General features: G+C 33.4%; 1 long non-coding RNA gene across 1 annotated transcript in view; it reads right to left on the bottom strand.

Annotated features, from left to right (window-relative positions):
- LOC149533947 (uncharacterized) overlaps positions 1–25,669 on the bottom strand; it is a 99,132-nt gene that overhangs the window by 39,223 nt on the left and 34,240 nt on the right. The window contains exons 3-5 of the long non-coding RNA XR_016357976.1: positions 9,936–9,997; positions 9,741–9,840; positions 9,612–9,653 (exon numbers count right to left, since the gene is read on the bottom strand). This is a non-coding gene — a long non-coding RNA (uncharacterized LOC149533947). The remainder of the gene's footprint in view (positions 1–9,611; positions 9,654–9,740; positions 9,841–9,935; positions 9,998–25,669) is intronic.

The raw sequence follows: 25,669 nt of genomic DNA on the forward strand, positions 1-25,669 counted from the left end.
TGATCCTAATAAAAGCTTCAACCATAATGATGAATAAAGTTGGAGATAGGGGGTCTCCTTGTCTAACACCTTGTGTGGAGGAGAAAAAGCTTGAAGCTTTCTCATTGATAATCATATAGAACCAAGCTCTAGAAACCCATGTTTTAATCCATTTGCACCAATTTTTTGAAAAAACCATTTTTTGAAGAACTTGAAATAGGAAATTCCAACATACTCTATCTAAGCCTTCATCATATTTTTTGACATATCAGTCAAGTTTATTATTAGTGGCATACACTTATTCAAATTGCAAGTATCAACTGAGCTTATTCTATAGTTAATAGTGTTAACCAAGCATTTCAGTTTTCACCGAGTTCTACAGTTGCTACTAAGTCTTTTGGACTAATTTCAGTGTATACTGAGCAGTTATAGTTATTGTGAAGATTAGCAGTGTAAATCAAGCATCTCAGTGTATCTCGAGCTTACCAATGTCAACCAAGTTGTGTGGTGGTTACCAAGTTTGCAGTTGATGTGATGCTACTCTAGTCTTGACTGAGCTACTCAGTGTTAACCAAGTGACTCAGTTTATACCAAACTCAAGGTGATAGTGTTTACCAAGCTATGCAATGGTAAACAAGTGATTCAGTTTATATGATGAGTTTCATAGTATTCGTTGAGTCACCAGTGCAAACCGAGTTGAAGACTACTTGGAAGTGATCAGTATGGACCGAGCTTCTACATCCACCGAGTGCATGATGACGTCAAGCATTGACAGTGGATGTCGAGTATCAGAACCTCACTAAGTTGGTCTTCATAAACTGAGCGTCTACATTTGAGCGGACTTTGTAATATTTGTGTAAACTTGTATTGTGGCCGACTTTGTAATTGTATAATTAGATTTATATATATGTAATGTATTGTATCATATCCAAAACATATATGAGGAATACAATGTAATCAAATCTAATCAGAGAAGAGCAAAAAGAGCGAATTAAAAAGGCTACAGTAGTATAAGGAGCAACAAAGATTCATCTATCATAGCAAGGTGATTTGTACACTCAGAGGAATCTCATTTAGCAAACCAAGTTGCAGATCAGAGATCAGCTACTACTTCATCCTAACAGGTGGATTAATCAAATACTTTAACAAGGTAGACCTAACAATCTTATGCAATTCTCTTTACCGAGTGCATATTTCATTGTATGTTTGTAAATCCTTTAACAAGGTGGACCTAGCAATCCTTATTGCCCCTATCAGGGAAGATCATCAAAAGTGATCAATGTAAGCCCTAATAGGCCAACTTTATATTGTAGTACTAAAGCTTGTCGATATCATCCCCACCCTAGTTTTACTTTCCATTTGGAAGGTCTCTAGGTCACCAAATCTATGTGTCAAAGTGTGTGCTTTCATGTTTTCAATTTCTCATGCATGCAGTTAGATTAGAATTTTCATCTAAAGGATTTAGTGTTAATTGGTTTAAAGTTTTAGAAGTTTTAGAAGTTACTAATTCACCCCTCCCCTCTCAGTAACTTAGTCTTTAAGAATATTTCCAACAATTGGTATCAAAGCTTCGTGGTTCTTAGACAAAATTTTAGTAGCTTGAGCAAAGATCAAAGGCCATGGAGATATTCAAACTTGACAAGGTTATTGACAATGAGAAGCTAGATTTGGAAATGGCTATTGCCCAACTCAAGAAAGAAAAGGGGTAACTCTCTCAATCCCTAAAAAGAAGAAAATATCTTGCAATTAAAATGAATGATCATCTCTACATTGAAGAAAGAATTGAAGACCTTCATTTAGCAAGAAGCTCAGATGAAGCCAATGAAGCAATCAAAGAACTCCTAGAAAAGAATGGTTCGCTGCAAGAAGTAAGAAAATTAAGAAAAGGGCAAGAAATTCAATTAGTAAGGCTATGTGAAGTCATGGAAGAGAAAAACAAGATAAAAGAAGAAATAGAAAGAAAGGATAATGAGATTCAACATCTATCCCTCCAGCAAACTGACTTCATTATTCAACTCACAAATGAAAATGAAGAAATCATGAACCTAAGATCTAAAAATGAAAGATTGTAGAATGACCTAAACTCTAAAAGACAAATCAATGAAAGAATGATGTAATCCCAAGCAGACATGAATCAGTTGAATGAGCAAAATCTCTATAGACAAAAGGGAAAAGCAAGAATTGGATATAAAGAAGAAGGTGAATCTTCCAAACAAGGAGCTCAAAAGAACCAAAGACCTACTTGCAATCATTGTACTAAGATAGGTCATACATCAAAAAAATGTTGGAGCAATGGTAAAACAAAATTGGGACATATCCAAAAATATAGATCAAATGCAAACATTTGGTGAACTTCTCCAAATGAAAGCCAAGCAGCAGAGGCTAAGAGAGGAAAGAGACAAAGAATTTAAAATCATTGAGGATGCCAAGAATATTTTGGCAAAGGCTACAGGTATAGAGGTCAATTCATCTCAACTAGTTTTGTTTCAGTTGGTAGAAGAAGTCTAGAAGTATAATGAAGATGTAGATGGACAGGACAAGTTACTAAAGAAAGTAGAGAAGAAATTTGAGAATAGAGTGTTAGAGCACATTGCTCAATAGATTGATCTACCAAGTAGAACTCTCTACCATTGTATTAATGTATCATCACTTTTTGGTAAGTTATGTGATGTTTCAAATTTCACTAAGGAAATACAAGAAAAATTGTCCAAGATTGATGAAGATCTCAAGGCGAGTGCTCGGCAATTGCAGCTTGACCCTAGTTCAAGCTCTGCTCATTTCAAGAAGATTAGATTTTTGATAGATATACAAGAAGAATTGTTTAGAGAAGAGGCCAGAATCATATCTACATTGGTAGATATTCAGAATGTGATTCTCCCTAACATGGATGCACTACAAAAGCATATTGCACATTCCAAAACCCTCATCCATGACAAAAAAAAGTGCATAGTAGACCACATGATTGAGTTGTCAGCAAAAGTGCATATTGCACTACACACATGTAAGGTCTTCCAAGACAATTGGGACAAAACTTTGCCTATCATACTCAAGGTACATTCAGACTTTTTGTCTCATTTTGGCATTAGTATGTAAATATATAGAATAATTCTTTGGCATTATTGTCAAAAATGGGGAGAATGTATAGCAAGGAGATGTACAATATATTGTATAGGAGCCTTACCATGTACAAAAATATATCTTACAAAACCAATTTTGAAAAATCTCAAAAATAGTATACTCTACCGAGCTAGAGCCACAAGGTGATGGATAAAGATATTCAGGAACTTTTTAAATTCAATTTTGGCTAATAATTGTTTTTGTCACTAATGCCAAAGGGGGATATTATTGACATATCAGTCAAGTTTGTTATTAGTGACATACACTTATTTAGATTGTAAGTATCTACCAAGATTATTGTATAGTTAACAGTGTTAACCAAGCATTTCAATTGTCACTGAGTTCTACAGTTGCCACTGAGTCCTTTGGAAAAATTTTAGTGTATATTGAGTAGTTACAGTTATTGTGAAGATCAGCAGTGTAAACCAAGCATATCAGTATATGTCAAGCTTACTAATGCAAACCAAGTTGTGTAGTGGTTACCCAGTTTGCAGTTGATGTGATGCTAGTCCAGTGTTGACCGACCTACTCAGTGTTAACCAAGTGACTTAGTTTATATCGAGCTCAAGGTGATAGTATTTACCGAGCTCTATAGTTGTAAACAAGTGATTCAGTTTATATGATGAGTTTCATAGTATTTGTTGAGTCACCAATGCAGATTGAGTTCAAAACTACTTGGAAGTGATTAGTATGGACTGAGCTTCTATGTCTACTAAGTGCATGATGATGTCAAACATTGATAGTGGATGTCGAGTACTAGAACCTCACCAAGTCAATCTTCAAAACCTGAGTGTCTACATTTGAGCTAACTTTGTAATATTCGTGTAAACTTGTATTGTGGTTAACTTTGTAATTGTATAATTGGATTGATATATATACATGTAATGTATTGTATCATATCCAAAACATATATGAGGAATACAATGTAATTGAATCTAATCAGAGAAGAGAAGAAAGAGAAAATTACAAAGGCTATAGTAGTATAAGAAGTAGCAAAGATTCATCTATCACAACAAGGTGGTTTGTACACTCAGAGGAATCTCATTTAGCAAACCAACTTGCAGATCAAAGATCAACTACTGCTTCATCCTAATAGGTGGATCAGTTAAATCCTTTAACAAGGTAGACCTAATAGTTTTATGCAAATCTCTTTACCGAGTGCATACTTCATTGTATGTTTGTAAATCCTTTAACAAGGTGGACCTAGTAGTCCTTATTGCTCCTAATAGAGCAGATCATCAGAAGTGATCAATGTAAGCCTTAACATGCCAACTTTATACTACAATACTAAAGCTTGTGGGTATCATCCCCACCCTAGTTTTACATTCTATTTAGAAGGTTTCTGGGTCACCAAATCTATGTATCAAAGTGTATGCTTTCATGTTTTCAGTTTTTCATGCATGCAGTTAGATCAAAATTTTCATATAAAGGATTAAGTGTTAATTGGTTTAAAATTTTAGAAGATTTAGAAGTTATTAATTCACCCCTCCCCTCTCAGTAACTTAGTCTTTAAGAATATTTCTAACAATATCGAGTTTAATCACAAAGTTCAAAGACTGAGAAGTGTTGATGGAGTGTAGAACTTCATGAGCAACCAAAGCTCCCTCCATAGTTTCCCTACTCAAAAAAAAACCTCCTTGCTCAGGAGAGATAATGCTTGGGATAATATGTTGTAATCTCAAATAAATGGCTTTAGTGACAATCTTATATGTCAAATTACACAATCAAATGAACCAGCAAAACTATCAGGCTCCTTAGTTTCTGGGATAATGCAATATTGGTAGTATTGAAGTACTTGAGTATGGATCTTTTTTTTTTTGGATTCCTCAACAGAAGCAAACAAATCCCAACCAATGATGTTCCAATAGCTTTGGAAGAAGAGAGCAGTGAATCCATTAGGACCCAGAGCTTTATCTGGAGGGAATGAAAAAATTACCTTACGGATTTCTTGAATAGAGAAGGGAGCCATAAGCATAAAATTATCTGAGGGAGACACCAATGTAAGAATCACCTCAAGGAGATTATACTTTTGAGAGTCCAAAGGTGATGGATATTCAGTTGGGGAAAGAAGATTTTTAAAGAAATTAACTCCTACATCCCCAATATGTTGTGTATTGGTTAAAATATTTCCTAATTTAGTATCCTTAATTTGAAAAATTGTTTTAGCAACACTCTTTTGTTTGGCTGAAGCATGAAAGTATTTAGTATTCTTGTCACCTTGTTGAAGCCACAATTCCCTAGATTTTTGTCTCCAATATTTTTCTTCCTTGCTACACAACTCTTCTCATTCATCTTGAAGACTCTTCTGCTTAACATAAGTATCATTGTTCATACCATTTTGAATGATATTACTATATATATCATTCAATTGTGTTTTAACAACCTCTTTTTGTTTAAAGACATTCTTGAAAACATGATGATTCCAATGCTTAATAAGTACCTTGATATGCTTTAGTTTACTAGAAAATTGATGCATCTTGAAGCCTTGAACATAGGGAGCACTAACCCACTACTATTTGTTCAGCTAAAGCAAATGAGGATGGCAAAGCCACATTCTTTCAAACCTGAAAGATGAAATGGACTAGTTTTTATCCCCATTAACTGCCTAATTGAGAGAAAGAGAAATTGGGAAGTGATCTAAGCCTGACAACGAAATAATCTCTTACTGGAAATGGAAGTTGTGAAGTTTCCATTCTTGAGAAAGGAGAAATCTATCCAAGTGAACAATAATTTGTGCAAATCTAGCTCTTATTTGTCCAAGTAAATGTCCCTTGTGTAGGATGAATATCTATTAAATTATTATTATCCACAAAGTGAGAGATGTCATGAATAGTTTTGACTAGTGGACAAATTCCTCCAGATTTCTAACTGGTTCAAGATTTCATTGAAATCACCCCCTAGAATGGCATTCTAGGAATCTTGAAGTTGGATCAAATGAGTGATACTATTCCAAACTTTTAATTTTTCTTTCATTGGGGATGACTCGTTAACATTTATTAGAGTAAAAGAAATGTCAAAATATGACATCTTAAGTATTTGCCAATTTGAATGTTGCTAAATAAGTTGGCCCTGAATTGTTTAAGGATTCTAAAGGACAACAAGGCCTCTAGATGCTCCTATCCTAGGAGAATGCAATGAAGACCACTTTGGCCATCTAGCAAGTGTCTTATCAAATGTGTCTTGTGATAACTTAGTTTCCTATAGCATGAGAATATCTACATTCATAGAATCAATCAATTTCTTGATCCTACATATTTTTTCAAAGGCATTGATCCCTCTGACATTCCAAGAGTTAATATTCATTGATGACAACAAGAATATTTTTTCTCCTGGTCACATGCTTGGTAAAAACAAACCTATCATCCAAAGTAGTCTGAATACTTGCTGCTATTTTAATTTTAGTTTTGGAACCTTTAGGTCTACCTCTAAATTTGGGTGTTTTAGGGACCTACTAACATTGGGAAGGAGACTAAGCAATTGAAAGGATTTGATGGTGATCAAAGAGGCCTAAAGTATAAAGACTCTCAAAGTCCTTAGAAGAATGAGCATTATTAATCTCAGTTTCACCAGAAATGACATCCGAACTTTGGAAATCTAAATTTACTATAACATTTTGAGATTATTGATAAATACAATCTTCTAATCCCAAAAAATACTCATTAATGAAAGGGCCATCGATTGACTACTCACCTTGTGTAATGTCACGGGCAACTTCCACAATGTCTGAAATTTGACAAGTATTCTAGTTTTTTAGCAAAAGCTGATTATTCCAAAATTGGAACTCTTTGAGCAAACCATCAAGTGTATTGGATTGTTGGTGATCTAATATAAGTCCTTCCTCTACTATTTCAAAAATAATAGAAGATGCAATCTCTGAGAGAATCTGATCACTGGTCTAATGAGCCAGCTAATCTACAAATTCAAAGATAATGAACAAGCCCCATAGAATAGGAAAGGATGGAAGAGATCCCAAGTTTATAGACTTCTACCTTGGGGGCTTTGAGAGTGGCAAGAAAGAAACAAGAGAAGATGAAGGTTGTGAATCATAGCCTTTCATGCCAACAAGAAAATTCTAAATGATAGGCAAGACCAAGTTTAGTATTAGGGAGAATACTAGATTTGACAACCAACTAAAATTCAAAAGTTGAGGATCTCCTAGAGAAGTATCAAGATGTGGAACGACATTTTGATTAGTAGAAAAATCTGAAGCCTATTTAAGAGTACATAAAGTTGGTTTAGAGTTGTGATTTGGACATACTTCTGTAGAGCCTTGCACTAAATCTTGACACTGGGAATTAAAATAGCCCAGTCTATTTTGAATTTTTTGCATTGTGGCCTCATCTTGGATCATGATGGACTAAATCCATAAACCCCAATGAGAATTGATGATGAACTAAGTAGGAAAATGTTTACGCATATCCAATAGAATGCAAACTCTATCATCCAAATGTGGGAGATCAAAAGGGATAAGATCATGCTTAAGAAAAATCCCTATTTTGTTAGCAAAAATTTCAATGATTTGTGGGTCTCTGTATTCAAGCAGTAGAAGAGGAAATGAAACCCAAAAGGGGAAGAAATAAATATCAGCAATTTGAGGCTTAAAATTTGGGACCCAAATCATGGTGAAAAGTCTTGACCCTTGACAAAATCAACCTTTTTACTTATGAATGGAATCCCAGAGCTCTTTGGATTTAAAAATAGCAACAAAATATTGGGAATCCATACTATGAAAATGATATCTTTTAACCATTCCCATGAAGAAATCGCCCAATCCTTAATGGCAGAGAATGATAGTGGGGAGCAAGAAAACTTACCTATAAGGGTAGATTGATGAAGAAGGTCAATTGAATGTATTATTATCATTATTATCATTATTATCATCATCAACATTATTATTATTATTACTACTATCATTATCATTATCATTATCATTATCATTATTATTATCATTATCATTATCATGATCATTATGATTATCAATATCATCATCACCACCACCACCACCACCACTGCCACTACTACTACTAGAATTTTTTTTTCCTAGTGAAATCTATGCAATCATAGCTGAAAAGTTCTACACTTCTTCATGGTCGAATGTAGTAGACCTAATGCTCAAAGATTATGACTACATTTCTTTGTGTCCCTTATTTTATTGCTACTCTACTTTTCTCCTCGTGTTTATATTTTTCTATGTCTAGACTATTTATAAACTTTGATTGATCTATGATGCTTAGTTAGCTTGATATTAACTGATTTTCAAAATCTTTTTATATATGATTTTTTATTTGAAAGTGTAATGGATTGGGATTGCTTTCCACTTAATTTAAGTGAAAATAAGAAAAAAAAAAATACTCAATATATCCTAATGTTTATAATAAAAATCAACTCCAATTTTCCATATGAACATTTTGTTAAACAATGGGACCTCTAATAGTATGACTTAATTTCTTAGTTATGGACTTTTTGTATAATAAACCTTTCAAAGAAAACTAAAAATTATATGATTTTAACTGGACATTAACATATTGAACTTGAATAATGAAATACTATGAACAAATATGAGTTCTAAAAAATTAAAAGATTAAATCATCTTTAATTGATGATATTAGATTTGCAAAAGAAATGTTGTGAGTAAAATAGACCAACATAAAATATTAAGATCCAATAGATTCTGAATCCATTTTTTTATTATATTAGATTAAATTTTAAGCCTCCTTCAAATCCCAAAAGGAAAGCCATGAAAAGTGGAGCATCGTTGAGTTCCAACAAGATAAAATCTAAATATAAACTGTGATGGGATTCACAAGAGTATTAACTAAATAAAATAATAGAAGACAGAGAAATTAAAAAATAATGATATCAAATATAGTATGAGATTACATTAAAGAAATGTAACTTGTTAGTCTCTTATGTGGAAGGTCTTGGGTTTGAGTCTATAAAACTTAATAAATAATACTAATCAATTTCAACAAATAATAATTAATATAAGCTTCGTCCATTGTCTATCAAAATAAAATGAATTTATCAAACTAATTTTTTCTATAATTTTATTTAATCTTACATAATTTTGTTTTAAATTGAACTATAATCATGTTATGGTTGACTTATTTTAATTATTTGTTGGATCGTAATTTTAGAAATAGACTTTTTCTTTAATTAAGATGTGCGTGTGTAGGGTTTTGAATTTAATCACTATCTAATTAGAATTTAAATATACCTAACATGATATAAATGATTCATCTATATATATATATATATATATATATATATATATATATATATATATATATATATATATATATATATATATATATATATATATATATATATATATATATATATATATATATATATATATATATATATATATATATATATATATATATATGTGTGTGTGTGTGTGTGTGTGTGTGGAAATAATATGAAGCAAATATATTTTAAATTGATAAAATATATTTCTTATTTCTTATTAATTTAATGAAAAAGGAAAATCGTGAGATGATAAAGAGTCTAACCTTTTTTATTGCTGGTTTCTTTTCCTGGTTTAAACGAAGACCCTATAAAATATACAATTAAAGAATTATTTTCTAAAAATTTAGAATGATATTTGATTAATTAATTATATATAAAACCATAGATCATACCTTTTCTGATCTAATAAGATGTAGTCCTCCTTCAATCTTATGTTCCAATTCTGCCAATTCTTCTAAGCTCAAATCTTCAATATTTTCACCTTTCATATGACTATAAAATATAAAAGTAACATTTTTTTATTATAAATCAACATTTTATAACTATAAGTTTAAAACATTAAATTATAAAATCTAATATAAATTTACCATATAGATTTATACGAATTTTTGATATTTTTTACAAGGTCTGCCACTTCTTTGCCTTTGCACTACAAGAAAAACAAAGAGAATCTTACATTAATAAAACTTCAAAAGGAAAGTACATGATAATTAAAAGAAATAAATGAGTAAAGTTAATAAAAAATTAAATAAATAATAAATTATTAATATAATTCAATAATAAAAAATATGCATATGTTAGTTAGATAAAAAAATTAATAAATGTATAAAATTCTATATATTATTTTTATTATATTTAAAATTATTATTAGAATACTATATATAATTACAAAACTATAAAGATTTTGTCTTATTTATTGAGGTGGATAAGTTAATTTTCTAAGGGTGTAGAAATGATGTGAAGTGGAATCTAAACTTCAATAGAAATATGAGTAGAGCTCTTTGACTAAATCTTCAACATGTTTAACTAGAGGATAAATTTTCACAATTTTAAAAGTTAGATTTATTATATGGGTCATACAATGAATGATAGTCATGTAGGGTGAACAAGAAGTTTGAAGCTTTGTGCAAAAATTGTTCCTCTAATCTTATATTACTAAAACTCCCTTCACTCTTACACACACCAACTTTTTGGAAAGCATCAAGTCATATATACCTCCATATTCACTTAGAAAACTTTTAACTAGTTGAAATAAAGCTTTGGTGGTCATGTTCTCCTTAATTTTAGCAAAAAATAGTAAGTGAGGTTGGAAGACATGATTATCTATAGTATAAACATGCATGTATACCGGCAATGTATTATCTATTATTGTCACTCTATCTAAAAACAACTTTTTAAAAAATGACTTCTTTTTTGAGATTTATGTCTTATTTTTCAACCTCAACGCTACAACTTGCCCATTCTCATCCATTGTTTACTGATAAATGATTTTTAGGATAGTTAGAAACTTTCAAAAATTTTGGTAAAGAACTCATTCCTAGATAGTATATCATAGTTGAAGGAGCACTACATAAAAAAATTAGTAACTAATTATATTCAAAATTGTATGGTTAGCATTACAAGCTCATTAGATTTTTTATGTCTTTATTTTTATATAAATAATTACCTATGGGAATGCAACTTCCCAACTAAACATCTCTAGGTATAATATATTTGTTAATTTAAATTAACCTAAAAACGAATATAATTAATATAATACTCCACCATTCACCCCCTTATCACATTAATCCAAATAAGAGTGGAACATTGAAAGGGTTTTGAACCTAATTCTTATGGAGACTTTGATGAAGTGTCTTCACCAATCCTCCTCACTCACTCAAGAAGCACCAAATTGACTGCATTAGTGGATCACCTAACCCTATAATGTAAAATCATCTATACAACATGAGTACATTCTCACCTCCCATGCACAATGAGATATATTTCCTCCAAAATTTGACATCTCCTATGAGTGTGTCTAATGCCACATCTAGTACTACACATTAGATGTCTTTCCTCCAAAATTCCTCATCTCTTCCAAATGTGTCTAACACCTCCTCGAGTGTCGTTGAAATGATCTCTCCTCTGTTGCACAAATCATTGTCAGCATGAAGGTACATGAGATGTCTTTCCTTTGAAAGTTCACATCTCCTCCAAGTGTGTCTAATGCCTCATCAAGTGCTCCGCCAAATACAAACCAAATTAATTTCAACCTTAAGAAATAAACATTTAGAACCCACAAGGTTCAAGTTACAATCACATAAAATTGAAACTTATCCACTCAAATAATACTTACTTTGGAAAATAACACAGAAGAATTCAAATGTTTGGTACTAAGACTTCCATTTAAGAAGGGTAGAAACAAAATTAAATGCATGACACTAGCACAAATCTAAGAACAACAAATGAATTTTCTTTTTGAATTTGAAACCATAAATGGAATTAAACCCCTAACAATAACTTAAATTCATCAAATATTTCCAAAACCTATAATTTGTTCTAAATTTTAATTTCAATTTCTTCTCATCAAACTACTTCCTCCTACACATCCCATCCAAATGATCTTTTTTCATTTTTCTTTTCAATAGACTTAGAATTTGGTATTGAATATGAAAGTTGTATATGCAATTGAAATGTGGCAACCATGATGAATTTTAATCATATGAAAATTATAGAATCAAAACCTTTGTGAGAATACCAAAACAATTATAAAAAAATTAAAAATCACTTGTAATATTTTTGAAATAATTTTTTTGATTCAGAACTCATAAGTCCTTTGGATATAATTTCACTTACATATCTTTCTTCTCTCCTTTAAAAAATTGTACCCTTCACAAAGATTAGAAGGAAATGAATCATTACACTTCCACTGCAAACTTTAGGATGCTTTGAATTTGCATATTTTATCACGATTCATTGAATGTCTTTAATATCTTGCAAATCACTATTAATTATCTTTTAGCTTCATCACTCATGCTACACTCTCCTAAATTTATATCACAACTTTTTAGCTTCCCTTAAGTCACAAGACATTATATTTATTTAAGATATTGATCCATAGTAAAATTCATAAGAAATTGCATCAGAGTCTTTCAATAATCAATCACTAAAAAAATAATTAAAAGGCATGTCATTATAAAAAAAAATAGTCAAAATGATATTAGTTGAGACATGGGATTCTAATGAAGTTATAAACCTCTTTCGAAAAAACATGATCTTAATTTATCATTAGATAAACTAGCTCTAAACACACTGTGTAATATACCATATATATTCTATATAGCTAATTCTCTTCACTACTAGTATTAGAATTCACTTAAAATTATGTTTCCACTCAATTGTTTATTTACACTGCAAATCTACCCACCAACTTTTAACTATGGTTGTTGATGAAGTACAAACAATTCAACAATTGCATGATAAACACAACTAGAACACCAATTGCATTCAAAACTTCCTTATTTTCCATTCCCCAAACTACTTCTACAATGATCAAAAGATCCTTAAATAAAAGAAAAAAAATTCAAAAATATAAAATCTTTTTTAGCCGATTTTCACGATTTTCAAAGTATACATTTTTTCTAAGTTTCAAATCAACTCCTGGAAAAATGGATTTTTCCTAAAGCTTCCCCAAACTAAGATAAAAAGGATTGCCAACTAATCTTTGAAATTAGAAACATATTTTCAAAGTTATTGTTGATCTCATTTTGGTTTTGACAAGGCAATAACAAAATACTTAAGTCATTTACTTAATAGAAAATTGTATCTACCGAGTAAGTAGTGTATGTCGAGCAATATACGCAAGTTAGTGTCGAGCACCAATATGTGCCAAGGAGATGGTAAGTACCGAGTCACTCAAGTGTTGAGTAGGACATATATGTCGAGTGATTCATATGCTGAGTAAAATCGTGGATGCTGAGTCATTCAGGAACCAAGTTACAACATTGAAGATGTAATGGATGACAAGCATTAGAACTTTCAAGTGTCGAGTAAATATTTTTGGACATAGTTGTCTGTAATGGCACAAACTCCTATGTAAACCATTTTTGGGCTGACTTAAGGATTATTTTACAATTCTATAAGACATATAAGAAGGTATATTGAGAATCTCTATATAGTACATGCAACCAATCAGATTAAGGGATGTTCTAAGTGGAAAAATGGGTGAATCAAAATCGTTGATTCCTACCTAACCCTAGCTAATCCATGTCTTCTTAAGGAGGACAAACCCTAAACAAAGGAGTCTCATGTATGCATGGATGAGAAGAGAAGGGTGCATGCTAAGTACAGAGAGATCATTCAAGGTGACTAAGGAGGTTGTGAGAGAGATATGAATTGCAGAATTTGTTAGAGAGAATAGAAGAAAGTAGAGAGATGACAAAAGAGATACATCTGATCAAGACGATCAAGTATACATTAAGAAAGAGAAGATATGATATCTAGCAGAGAGGTATTGACCAAAGGATTAAGGCTGAAACATTCTAATAGACAAATTAGTAACAATATCTTAACCGAGCAGTCCTAGTAGGCTTTTGTAAATCCTTTAATAAGGTGCTTACTTTATTATAAGTTGAAGTCCTCTAACTAGGCACACTTCTAGCAAGGTGTTGAAATCCTTTAATAGGGTAAGATTTAACAATCCTTGTAAGCCTTTAACAGGGAAGACCTTTCACAAGGTAGATCATAGTTTATGATCAAACTTATTGTAACCTTAATTGGATACACTTTACAACTACAATAGTGAAGATTTGTGGGTGTCATCCCCACTCTAGTTTTACCTTCTCATTGGAGGGTTTCTGGGTAAAAAATTATTGTGTTATGTGTTATTTGTTTCATGCTACAAATGAACATGTTTAGCTTACTATTTCAATTACATGTAAATTATGAGATTGATGTGTGGTGAATGTTTTATGGCTTAATTTTTTAAATGTTGAAAAAAGCCCCCCCCCCCCCCCCCCCCCGACTCTTAGAGTTTACTTTCCTATTGTTAATTCTAACAATTGGTATCAAAGTTTTGTTCTCTAGAAAGGAAAGATTTGCAGCTTTGAGGAAAGATCTTGAATATGGAAGTCTACAAGTTGGGAAAGACTATTGAGAACCAGAAGATTGAAATACAACTTGCCCTACACCAACTCAATGAAGCAAGAGATGAGTTGAAGTGCTCAATAAAGAGAAGGAAAGAGATGGCTATTGAGGAAAATGACACACATTACCAAGAAGAAGACACTACTAAATTGTTTGCAGATGGAAACTCAAGTGAGTTTGATGCAGCAGTTGCAAATCTGATGGAAAAGAATCATGCCCTAATTGAAGAGGTGAGAAATCTTAAGATAGAACAAGAAGTCCAATCAATATTACTATGTGAGGTGATTGAGCAAAAAAAGAAAGATGAAAAAGACAAAGTCATGTTTGAAGATGAGAAAAGGACACTGACCAACAAACTGGAAGAGAAGACATCAAAGGTACAAAGGATTGCTAACATGCAACTGTAAACAATGAATCAAGTGATGCTTTCCAACCATGAACTGAATGGAAAGGACATTGAGATCACAACCCTGAAGTTACAAAATGAACAAATGTGAAATGAACTAACAAGAGAAAAAGAATTTGTTGAAAGTTTCAAAAAACCCAGTGAAGCCATCAAATACTTTGAGAAACTAATGAGATCTCCTAGATCTAACAATAATACTATTGGATTGGGCTACACCAATATTGAGGAAGGAGAATCATCTCAAAGTGGTGAACAAAGAAACAACAAAGGTAAGAACTACAAACCCACTTCTCATAATTGTGGAAAGTTAGGTCATACAACAAATGTTTGAAAGAGCAACAATGCAAAAAATCATGGGTTATTGTCATAAGTGCAAAAAGCAAGGACATCATGCACATGAATGCAGGACCAGGACCTTAAGTACACAAAGATTTGAAGGATATTGCCACAATTTTCAAGAGTATGGACATAAGCCATATGAATGCAAATCTAATGCCAAGTGGACATCAAACAAGTAGATAAAGGTTGACCCGTGGCCTATATTTCCCTAATATTTTCAAGGCCGAATGGATCAAGATTGTGCTCAGTAGAATACATGACAACTTTATTTGGCTAGAAGATGGACCCATTAAGATCCCTAAAAGGATTATTAGTTAAGTGTCAAGGTATCCTACCCTAGACCAACCCAAGAGCATGCAAAGTGACTCCAAATAGATAATTGAGAAGAACATAGGTGCAATATGGAATAATAGGGGAATGTCTATAGATTCTATCTCAAACCCCCTGATTGTTTTTGTTGTGAGAGTGATAGCTCACAAGTTCTTTCATTCTAGCAAATTGAATAGTGTGTCCTACATGGTTGTAGATTTGGGATACAAAATAGTAAAGAGAAACCACACATATGACCTCAAGTCAAGTTGCAACTTCAGCATCTATTTGAAAACTTGTAGGCCATAAGGAAAACCAAGAGTGCATCTTGCAAATTTGGCTCTTTGTTAGTTTTCATATTATTTTATGTACAGGACACATTTCCTTCATTTGGTAAAGTTGCTTGGAAGACCAACAGGTCTATTGCAATTCAAATTGGAGAATTCAGTATACAGTATCTACCGAGTGACACTACATCTATAGAGTCACCAGTGGTTACCGAGTTCAGAACTGCATCGAGTGATTAGTATGGACCAAGCCTTCACTTCTACCGAGTGCATGACGATGTCGAGTAATGCAGTGGACGCCAAGTATCAGAAGGTCACCGAGTCAGTTCAGTGAACCCGAGTTATTTACTATTGGGTCGACTCTGTAATGTATTTGTTTACTTGTATTTTGGCTGACCTTGTAATTTTGTAAGTTTGAAAAGTATATATGTAAGATGTATTATAAGATATCATATATAGATGTATGATCCATGATGATGAGAAGGGATATTGCAAAGTAATGTGAAGTATATGTGAAAGATTATCAGCAGCAGTTCAAGGTGCACAGTAAGGTCAATTCAGAGACTGAAAAGTTATATCCATCACATGAGGTGATCAGTGTATAAGGGATCTTATCAGCAATCAGTTGCAAACAAATCCACTGCTTCATCCTAATAGGTGAATCAAATTTTTCAAATCCTCTAACAAGGTAGACTTAACAGTCTTTGTACAAATCTCCTAATAGAGTGCATACTTCATTGTATGTTTGCAAATCCTCTAACAAGGTGGACCTAGCAGTCATTTGTGCTCCTAACAGGGTAGATCACCAGAAGTGGTCAATGTAAGCCTTAACTGGCCAACTTTATACTGCAGTATTGAAGTTTTGTGGGTATCATCCCCACCCCAGTTTTACTTTCTATTTGAAAGGTTTCTAGGTCACCAAATATTGTGTTCACTTGTGTAAAGATTTTTTTTATGCATGCAGTAGTATAGATGGATGTGTGGTAAATTGATAAAAGTTTTTAGGTTACTGATTCATCCCTCCCCTCTCAGTAACCTGTCATATCCTAAATTTTTCCAACATTCTCATCTATTGCAAGTTTTTCCATTTTTGAAATTACTCCTGTAGTCACTCCAGAGGAACAATGGGGGGTGGTTTGTTAAGAATAGAACCAACTGACCATACAACATTGTTGGGAGACCTAGTTTGCCTACTTATATTTCAGGCCAAGGGGTGAACGAATTACATGTTTAAACTAGCTGCATTGAATGAGGAGCTTGCCTTTGAATTCTTGCGAACATTGAGGGATGGTTTTGATATAGTCAAAAGAGTAAGGGTTTCATTTTCACTCGAAATTATTGTAGATATAATAGAATTGCAGCTAGCAAAAGAGCAATTTTTAGATGCATTAGACCCAATTTCGGCTAGAGCCCAATTTATAGTGCATACAGACCTACGGCTTCAAATAGATTGGAAACAAGGTACAATTCACACATCTTTACGAAAACCATTTAATGAATGTGCTACTTATATTGTGAGATATTTTACTTGTGAGGGGAGAAATTCATATTTACATGCCACACATTTCAAATTTTTGAGCTACCTAAGACATGATTATTACCCTTTGAATGTTCCTCATTTTATGTATCATATTTTGTTAAAAAGAGTCGTTGTAGTACAAAAAGGAACCCTGAAGGATGTTTCACACCACTATTTTATTAAGCTCATCATAGAAAAAACCCTTACGGAACAACTTGGGATATCTTGGGATGATTTTGTTGAAAACAAAGTGCAAAACCCTATTAGGCAACCTGCAGAGCAAGTTGAAGAGGAAAGAGAACCTTAGGAATATCTTGTAAACCTAGCACTAGGCTCTTCCTCAACCAGACCCAAGAGGTCACAGAGAACCTCAATTTCTACTCTCATAGCTTCTACCTTCAAGTCAGGACCAACATCTGATAAGGGTAAAAGGAAAGTTAAAATTTCCCCAAATACTGGCTCTCCTGCAGTTCCTAGGATTTATAAGAAGAAAAGGGGAAATGTATAGGAAACATCTCCAGAACCTCCTACTGCTTCAAAGGTAGCAAAAGTATCCTTTAGGTGTAGAAGTCAAAGGAGCCAATCATTTGTAAAACCTGATGAGGGTGTGTCTTTTCAATCCCCTGTGTCCAAAAATGTAGCTATTGAAAAAGAGCAATCCTCTTCTAATAAAGATAAGATCATCATTGAAGAGGGTGAAAGTATAGAATGTGTACCTGCAGTAGTAGGAACATCCTCTGTCCATCCACCCATCATTTCCATAGATTTAGACAATGACGTAAGTGTATTTGTTGGAGTTTCAAATTCTCCTCCACCTCAAAGAGAAAAATTTCATGAAAAAGATGTTGGAATAAATTTTTATTTAGTTAATACTATTGCTGAAAAAATTGTTTCTCAAGGACTTGATGCATTAGCACCAGCAGCCCAACAAGTTGATCCTATTGATCCTTTACCTAAGACACATGTTACTTTTCATCCTTGTTCTACTGTTTCATTGTTAACCATTATTTCATAGTTATCTAACCAGTTAATTCAAGAGAGGGAAGAATGGAAAACAGAGAGAGTCTAGAAAAAACCATCTTCAATCAAACTCAAGGTTTTATTGAGAAGGATGAGGAGATTGAGCAATTAAGTGGTCAACTTACAAAAGTCACTGCCATGATTCCTGAATTAATGTCTTGTCACTCTCCTTCTCCTATTTATGCTTTCTTTTTGAAAGAACAATTTTTCAATTACCAAATGACTTGTGTAATGCAGGGTAAAAGTTTAACATTGAATACTCCTCATGAATTCTTCCAAGCTTTTCATGCTGCCCTTGTAGCCATTAGAATTTGCTCTGTGAACTCTTTTTACATAATTTAGCAGTCATTGATAACAGAGATTGGAACCCTCTACCTTATGTGGGTGCTATTCAATCAGGGCATTGATGTCTTGGATCCAAAAAGGAATTAGCAAGGAAAACTAGGCCCATCAGTACAGGGAATTAGAGTATGAGATGCCATTTTTTCTCAGGCTTGAGGCCAACGATACCAAAACTCTATACTATGAACAGTTGAAAATTGCTTACTCAAAACTCAAAATTTAGATTATTCCTCCTTTAAGGGAAACAATCTATCAAGAATAAAAAGCTATGGCAGAAACAAATCTTCCTGTAGCAAAGCAGGTGAATCAATGGTGTTGGATAGGATTGAGTGAAGACCTACAAAAGAGGGAACCTCATTCTCCACTAAATTTAATCATGACCGCTCGGTGAGCACTCTGGTATATCAAGGTGGGGGAAGAAAGAAAAAATGATTGGATTCCTTTAACTTTTAAGCCTCCACTATTGTTGTCCACATTGCTTTCTAATCAACAAGATTTAGAGAAATTTGATATGTCAAAAGAGCTCCACAGATGGGAAAGGTACAGGGAGAGTAAAGGACAAAGTGTTGCCTCAGAGTTTAGGATGGCTACAAGGGTGAAAAATTTCATGTTTTCCTGAGGACAACTCAAAGTTTTAGTTGGGGGGAATGATGAGACTAGAATATGGTCTATTTTGTCATTTCATTTTTAGCTTAATTTGCAAACTTTCTAAAGACTTAGATGTTCAAGAACATGATGTTTATGATGATTTCACACAAATGTGTGCATAATTAATTTTTAGGATCAAAATGAATATGTTGTGAAAAGATATGTCATTTAGTTACAAAATAGTGAGAATGATCCTTTTCTTCCTTAGCTAGGTTGGGTAGTTCTCCTACAACAATGTGACATAGGGTAAACTAATTTACATAACATGTTTTGAATAAGTCTTGATGTCTATTATTATTTTGGAGGTGTTAATATTTTGCAAATATAAAATAAAAGTCAACTCAACCAAGCCAAAGTCAAAGCAGTTGCTCGCGTTAATAGCCCAGCCTTGAGCAGAGGAAATTCAGGGGTCATAAGCTCCTAAATTATTGTTCTATTTGGCACCAGAATTAATGCACCTATTGTAAAAATCAATGCCATCATTTGTTTGGCTAGTTGATGAGTCTTGAATCTATGAATTTTGTTCCTAGTTTGTGTTTTAAATAACTGGATGTCTGTGTTCCAGAGGTGTTAGGTTTTAGTCAGTCATTTTTCAATAGAAAGAAGAAGTTGCTAAGTTTTGAAGTACTAAATATAATCTTGATGTTCATCAGTATGTATGTTTTATTGTTATGAATAAAAAGATCATTTCAAGTTTTCATCTCTGAGTTATTTTACTTCACTTCTCTGTGAGGGCCCACATAGGGAGTGAACTAATTAGTTAGCATAGGATTTATATTCAGTTCGTAGAACCAAAGTAGACTCTGTTGTTCCTGTAGCCACTAATAACAGAATTAGTGGATTGTTCCTGCAACATAGGTGGTTGAAGTAATTCTCAGTTGTATTTTCATGCTTTATTAAAAATAGATTTGGTTCTCAGCTTTAGCATAAATTTCCTATAGTTTAAGCACTTGAACTTCCATAGAGTAGTTCTTATGTTGAGATAAGTTTGAAGCATATATTTTGCAAACAACATTTCAAGTTTACATCCCTGGTTGATAAATTAAATGAGTCCAAATGAGTTGGATAAGAACCACTTGAGATGTCCAATCTTGGGTTAAGCAACCCATTACTGTAGGATTTTGATCCCTTTCTTTGGCCAAGCACCACCTCGTTTGGGAACTTTAAGAAAGCCAAGTCCAAAATTATAATTGATTTCAAGATAGCTTATGTGGTAAGAAAGAAGAATAAACTTGTGAAGGAGCTAAAAGAGAGATTTTGCAAAGGGGGAGATGAAGAAGAAGATAAAGATGATGATGAGAAAGAGAAAATCCAAACCCCTTTGGCAATTACTTAAGGACAAGGAGAAGATGAGGGAGATCGTAAAGAAAGTGTTGAGGAAGAAGAAGCCAAGGAAGCACCAAAGCCTATTAAAAAGAAAAAAAAATGCTAAAGAGCTTGAAGTGGAGAAACCCAAGAACAAGGTTGTGAAACTGTCACAACAAAAGCTAGCAACTCCTATTACCAGCACTAGCACAAGGGTAGCCACTAAGCAAGTCAAGGTTGCTGAGAAACCTAAAGGTAAAAGGACTATTTCTTTAGTAGAGCTAAGCCAACCAATGAAGAAGACATATCAAAGGAGAAAATATGTATCTCCAGCTGAGTCAAATGAGGAGAAGACAGAATTTAATGACATGAGTCAATTCAAGGTGGTAAGCCACAATCCCTCCTCTAATTTAGATAATTTGTTTGACAATAAAAAATCAGATGCAGATTTATCTGGCTTTGCACAAATAGATTTTGATAAGATAGGTAAAGTTTGATAAGATAGGTAAAGTTGAACAAAATACTATTGAAGAAGCCATATATGTGGTGATGGTTGTATTCAAATAAACTCCTATAGATATTGTAAACTCATTACCTAAGAGTCTTTATGACCAAGTTGAGCAAAAATGGCAATACAACCTATATATAGAAAGACAAATCAAGGAATCAACTTAAGCCCTAGTAATGCCAAAGTTAGATAAAAGGCAGATCAATAAGGCTATGGAAAAGCACAAAACAAAATTTGCCCCCAAATATAGATCTTTCCATATATTGAACAAGAAGATTGAGGATGTGGTGACCAAGAGTGCACAAATATGGAAAACAATTTATGGGTTATCCACTTCTGCAATAATAGAGAAAGGTGGGCAAGCATTGCAAGAATCTAAGCAAGCAACAGAGACTACATAAGATGATTTAGTCAAGGATAGCCATGTGGAAGGCACTAAGGAAATATTAGGAGAAGAGGCCATAGCTGATGAGCAGCAAGATGATTATAGTGTACCCAAGGTACAAGTGCCAAGTGTTAGTCCTCCACATGAAGACCAAGTAAATTAGTGGGACTTAGTGAAAATCAAGGATGTTTCTGACAATTATGCTCAGAACATCAATCCCTTGATAGATGATGATTTGAAGAAGATATTGAACAGTTCCACTATGGCATCTAATTTATGCTCAAATCCTATATTGGTGAGAACTAATGAATTCGCAAAGGAAGATATGGCAATAGCAGGGGAGAGGCAAATTGACACATCTAGTGTGCCCCTAGAGGTAAAAATTGTAGAAAACACAAAGTGCAAGCACTGAACAACAAGGTGTTATTACAACACTAGTTGCATTACCACTTGTGCCATTCATTTCTCACAAGCAAGCTTTAATTACAATTGAGAAGGATGGAACAAAAACCAGATTAGGTCAGGAAGAAAGTCATGCACCTACACCACAGACACAAGTTGAAGAGAAGAAAGAGTATAGGTAGATGGACAAGCCTGAAGAATTGAAGGTGACTACTACTACAGAGGAAAAAATTGCTATCCAAACTCTAGTTACCTTACCGGTTTTTGTGACTCCTACTAGTAGTCAAGTTCTTCAAAGACCAAGCATTGAAGTCACACCATTGCAGATATCCAAGCCAAGTGGAAAGACATCTAGCAGATCAAAGGAAATATCTTATGGTGATGTGAGTCTTGATGACGTGATTGAACTTCCAAAGTTTGAACTATCTACAATTACCATTGAGCATATAAGCATTTTGCAGGAAGCTTTACATAGGAAGAAACACCAAGAGTTGCTAAGAAGGGAGCATAAGTAGAAAGCAAGTGCTTCATGACATCAAAGACATATTTCTTGATTCTTTTAGTCTCCAAGCCCCTAATGAAGAGAAACCTATTCTTGAGCAACTGGTAAATATTTTTGACAAGATCAATGATGATGACCTAGACTCAAACACTAAACTATTGGAGTGATCAAAAAAGAAGTTTCAGACAAAAGTTCTTGAATAGATATCTAGTGTCATTGCACTAAGATAGGTTGAGTTAGCAACCAAGATGGAGGATGTGAAAAAGATGTTGGAGAATATCTTTTCTCTATACACAAAGCTTTGTGATGTGAATTTATTCACACAAGTGTAGAGGGCTATTAACCAGCTGCAAGGAGATCTACAATCCACAGGTACTACATTGAAACTATCTCCTAGTCAAAGCCAAACTCATTTTCAGCAATTAGTATATACTCAAGGTTAGCTAGCAACATTATGATCACAAGATGCAAACATCAGGGCTGTCTTGATCATTATCCAATCCATGTTGACCCCACACATGGACGTGTTACACAAGGAACTAGCCTTTGCTAACACATTGATGAAGAAAGATTCTCATCTTTCCACTCATGAAGGTTTAGTTAACCTTGCTACCAAGCTAGATATCCAGTACCAATCTCTAGAGGTAGCGTGCAATAATTGGGATGTAGCATTGAAGATCATCATGGAGGTCCACAAAACACTTTTGGACAAACACATTATAAGTGTACAACCCAAATGACATAAGTGTCAAAAAAGGGGGAATGAGAAAGAAAAGGGGAAATGAAGATGATAAGAGGACAATAGTAGTACAACATATTTACTCATCAAGAGTTATATAGAATTCAGATAAAGTAAGGAACACTCAACTCAGGGGGAGTTATAAAATTTTGAAGAGCTATGACAGTTAAGTCATCAGTTGTGCAAAATTTTGAAATTTTGAAATTTAGGATACAGATTATCTAAGTAATGCACATAAGTTAGGTTATATATGCATGACAAAGTGTTTTTGCCACTTATGTCAAAGGGGGAGATTGTTGATCTCATTTTGGTTTTGACAAGGTGGTGACAAAATACTTAAGTCATTTACTTAACAAAAATCTATAGGTACCAAGTAAGTAGCGTATGCCTAGAAATATACACAAGTTAGTGTCGAGCACCAGTATGTGCTGAGAAAATGGTATGTGTCAAGTCACTCAAGTGTCAAGTGAGGCATATACACTGAGTGATTCAAATGCCAAGTAAAATAGTGGATACCAAGTCATTTAGGAATTGAGTTACAACATTGAAGATGTAATGGATGCCAAGAATCAAAAATTTCAAGTGCCAAGTGAATAGTTTTGGATAGTTGTTTGTAATGGTACAAACTCCTATGTAAACCAGTTTTGGGTTGACTTAAGGATTTTCTTACGATTCTAGAAGATATATACGAAGGTATATTGAGAATCCCTATGCAGTACATGCAACCAGTCAGATTAAGCGATGTTCTAAGCGAAAAATGGGTGAACCACTATCGTTGATTCCTACCTAACCCCAGCTCACCTATATCTTCTTAAGGAGGAAAAACCCCAAACAAAGGAGTATCATGTATGCGTGGATGAGAAGAGAAGGGTGAATGCTAAGTAAAGGTAGAGCATTCATGGTGACTAAGGGGGTAGTAAGAGAGATATGAATTGCAAAATCAGTTAGAGAGAACTGAGGAAAGTAGAGAGACGACAAAAGAGATACATCTAATCAGGAGGATCAAGTATACATCAAGAAAGAGAAGATATGATATCTAGCAAAGAGGTGCTAACTGAAGGATCAAGATTGGAACATTCTAACAAGTGAATTAGTAAAAATCTCTTAACCAAGTAGTCTTAGCAGGCTTGTGTAAATCCTTTAATAGGGTGCTTACTTTATTGTAAGTTGATGTCCTCTAACTAGAAACACTTCTAATAGACTGTTGAAATCCTTTAATAGGGTAAGATTTAACAGCCTTTGTAAGCCTTTAATAGGGAATACCTTTCACAAGGTAGATAATAGGTTATGATCAAACTTATTGTAACCTTAATTGGATACATGCTTTACAACTGCAGTAGTGAAGATTTGTGGGTGTCATCCCCACTCCACTTTTACCTTCTCATTGAAGGGTTTCTGGGTAACAAATTTACTGTGTTATGTGTTATTTGTTTCATGATATGGATGAACATGTTTAGCTTGCTATTTCAATTTACATGTAAATTATGAGATGGATGTGTGGTGAATGTTTTGTGCTTAAAGTTTTGAAGTGTTGATTCACCACTCTCCCCCCCCCCCCTCCCCTCAGAGTTTACTTTCCCATTGTTAATTCCAATAGTTATTACAAAAACCAACTTTCTAAAAATCCAAAAAAGAAGAAGATAAATTTAAGGCCTAAATGAACTTTTTGGCTCACGAAAAATGACAAATTGATCATCACTCAATCTCAAATCCATTGGAAATCTAAATTCAATTATAAAAATTGACTTCCAAGTCAAAATCTATGACCCTCAGAAGTCCCTGCATCATTCTCCCCTTGTTGAAAAAATGCAGCTCCTACAATTTTATACCTGTGGACTACTATGTAAATTTGTACAATCCAACTTCATCGCTTCCCACTCAAATATCCACGTGTATTATCTGATTTTTCTAACCCTTCCCAATGTACCAAATACGTTTTGTATTAACCATACCTAGTGGATGTAGTCTAGTTATCTTGAATTTGTACAGTTTTTTCCTTCTTCTTACTTAGGAGTCGATGTTTCTAAGCCACTTCTTTTCCATTATCTACCTCAATATCATCTCCGTGGAATGCATAAAAATCATAAACATTAACACATGAGAATAATCTAAATTATCTAGCAAGCTAACTCATAAGCATTATCATTGATCTTCTAAATAATTTTGCAAGGACTAATATTTGTGTACTTCAATTTGTGATATGTTTGTGTATAGTAAATATGTCATGTCTCAAGTATACCATTACTAAATCACCTTCATTAAATATTTTTTATCGTCTAATGGCATCCACAACAGTCTTGTATTTCTCATTATTGACCTGTAACTTATGTCTTACATCTTGTTGGAGTTGTCAAAGATGCTCAACATAAGCTTTTATTGGTAAATGTACCAAATCTAGAATACCTTTATGACTCTTACCATATACAATCTGAAAATGAGATTTTCTTGTTGATCTATTGACCAAACCACTATAAGAAAATTCAACC

This window comes from Cupressus sempervirens, chromosome 10, assembly GCF_028749045.1.
Source record: "Cupressus sempervirens isolate cs-2001-9-10 chromosome 10, ASM2874904v1, whole genome shotgun sequence".
NCBI classification, from domain to species: Eukaryota; Viridiplantae; Streptophyta; class Pinopsida; order Cupressales; family Cupressaceae; genus Cupressus; species Cupressus sempervirens.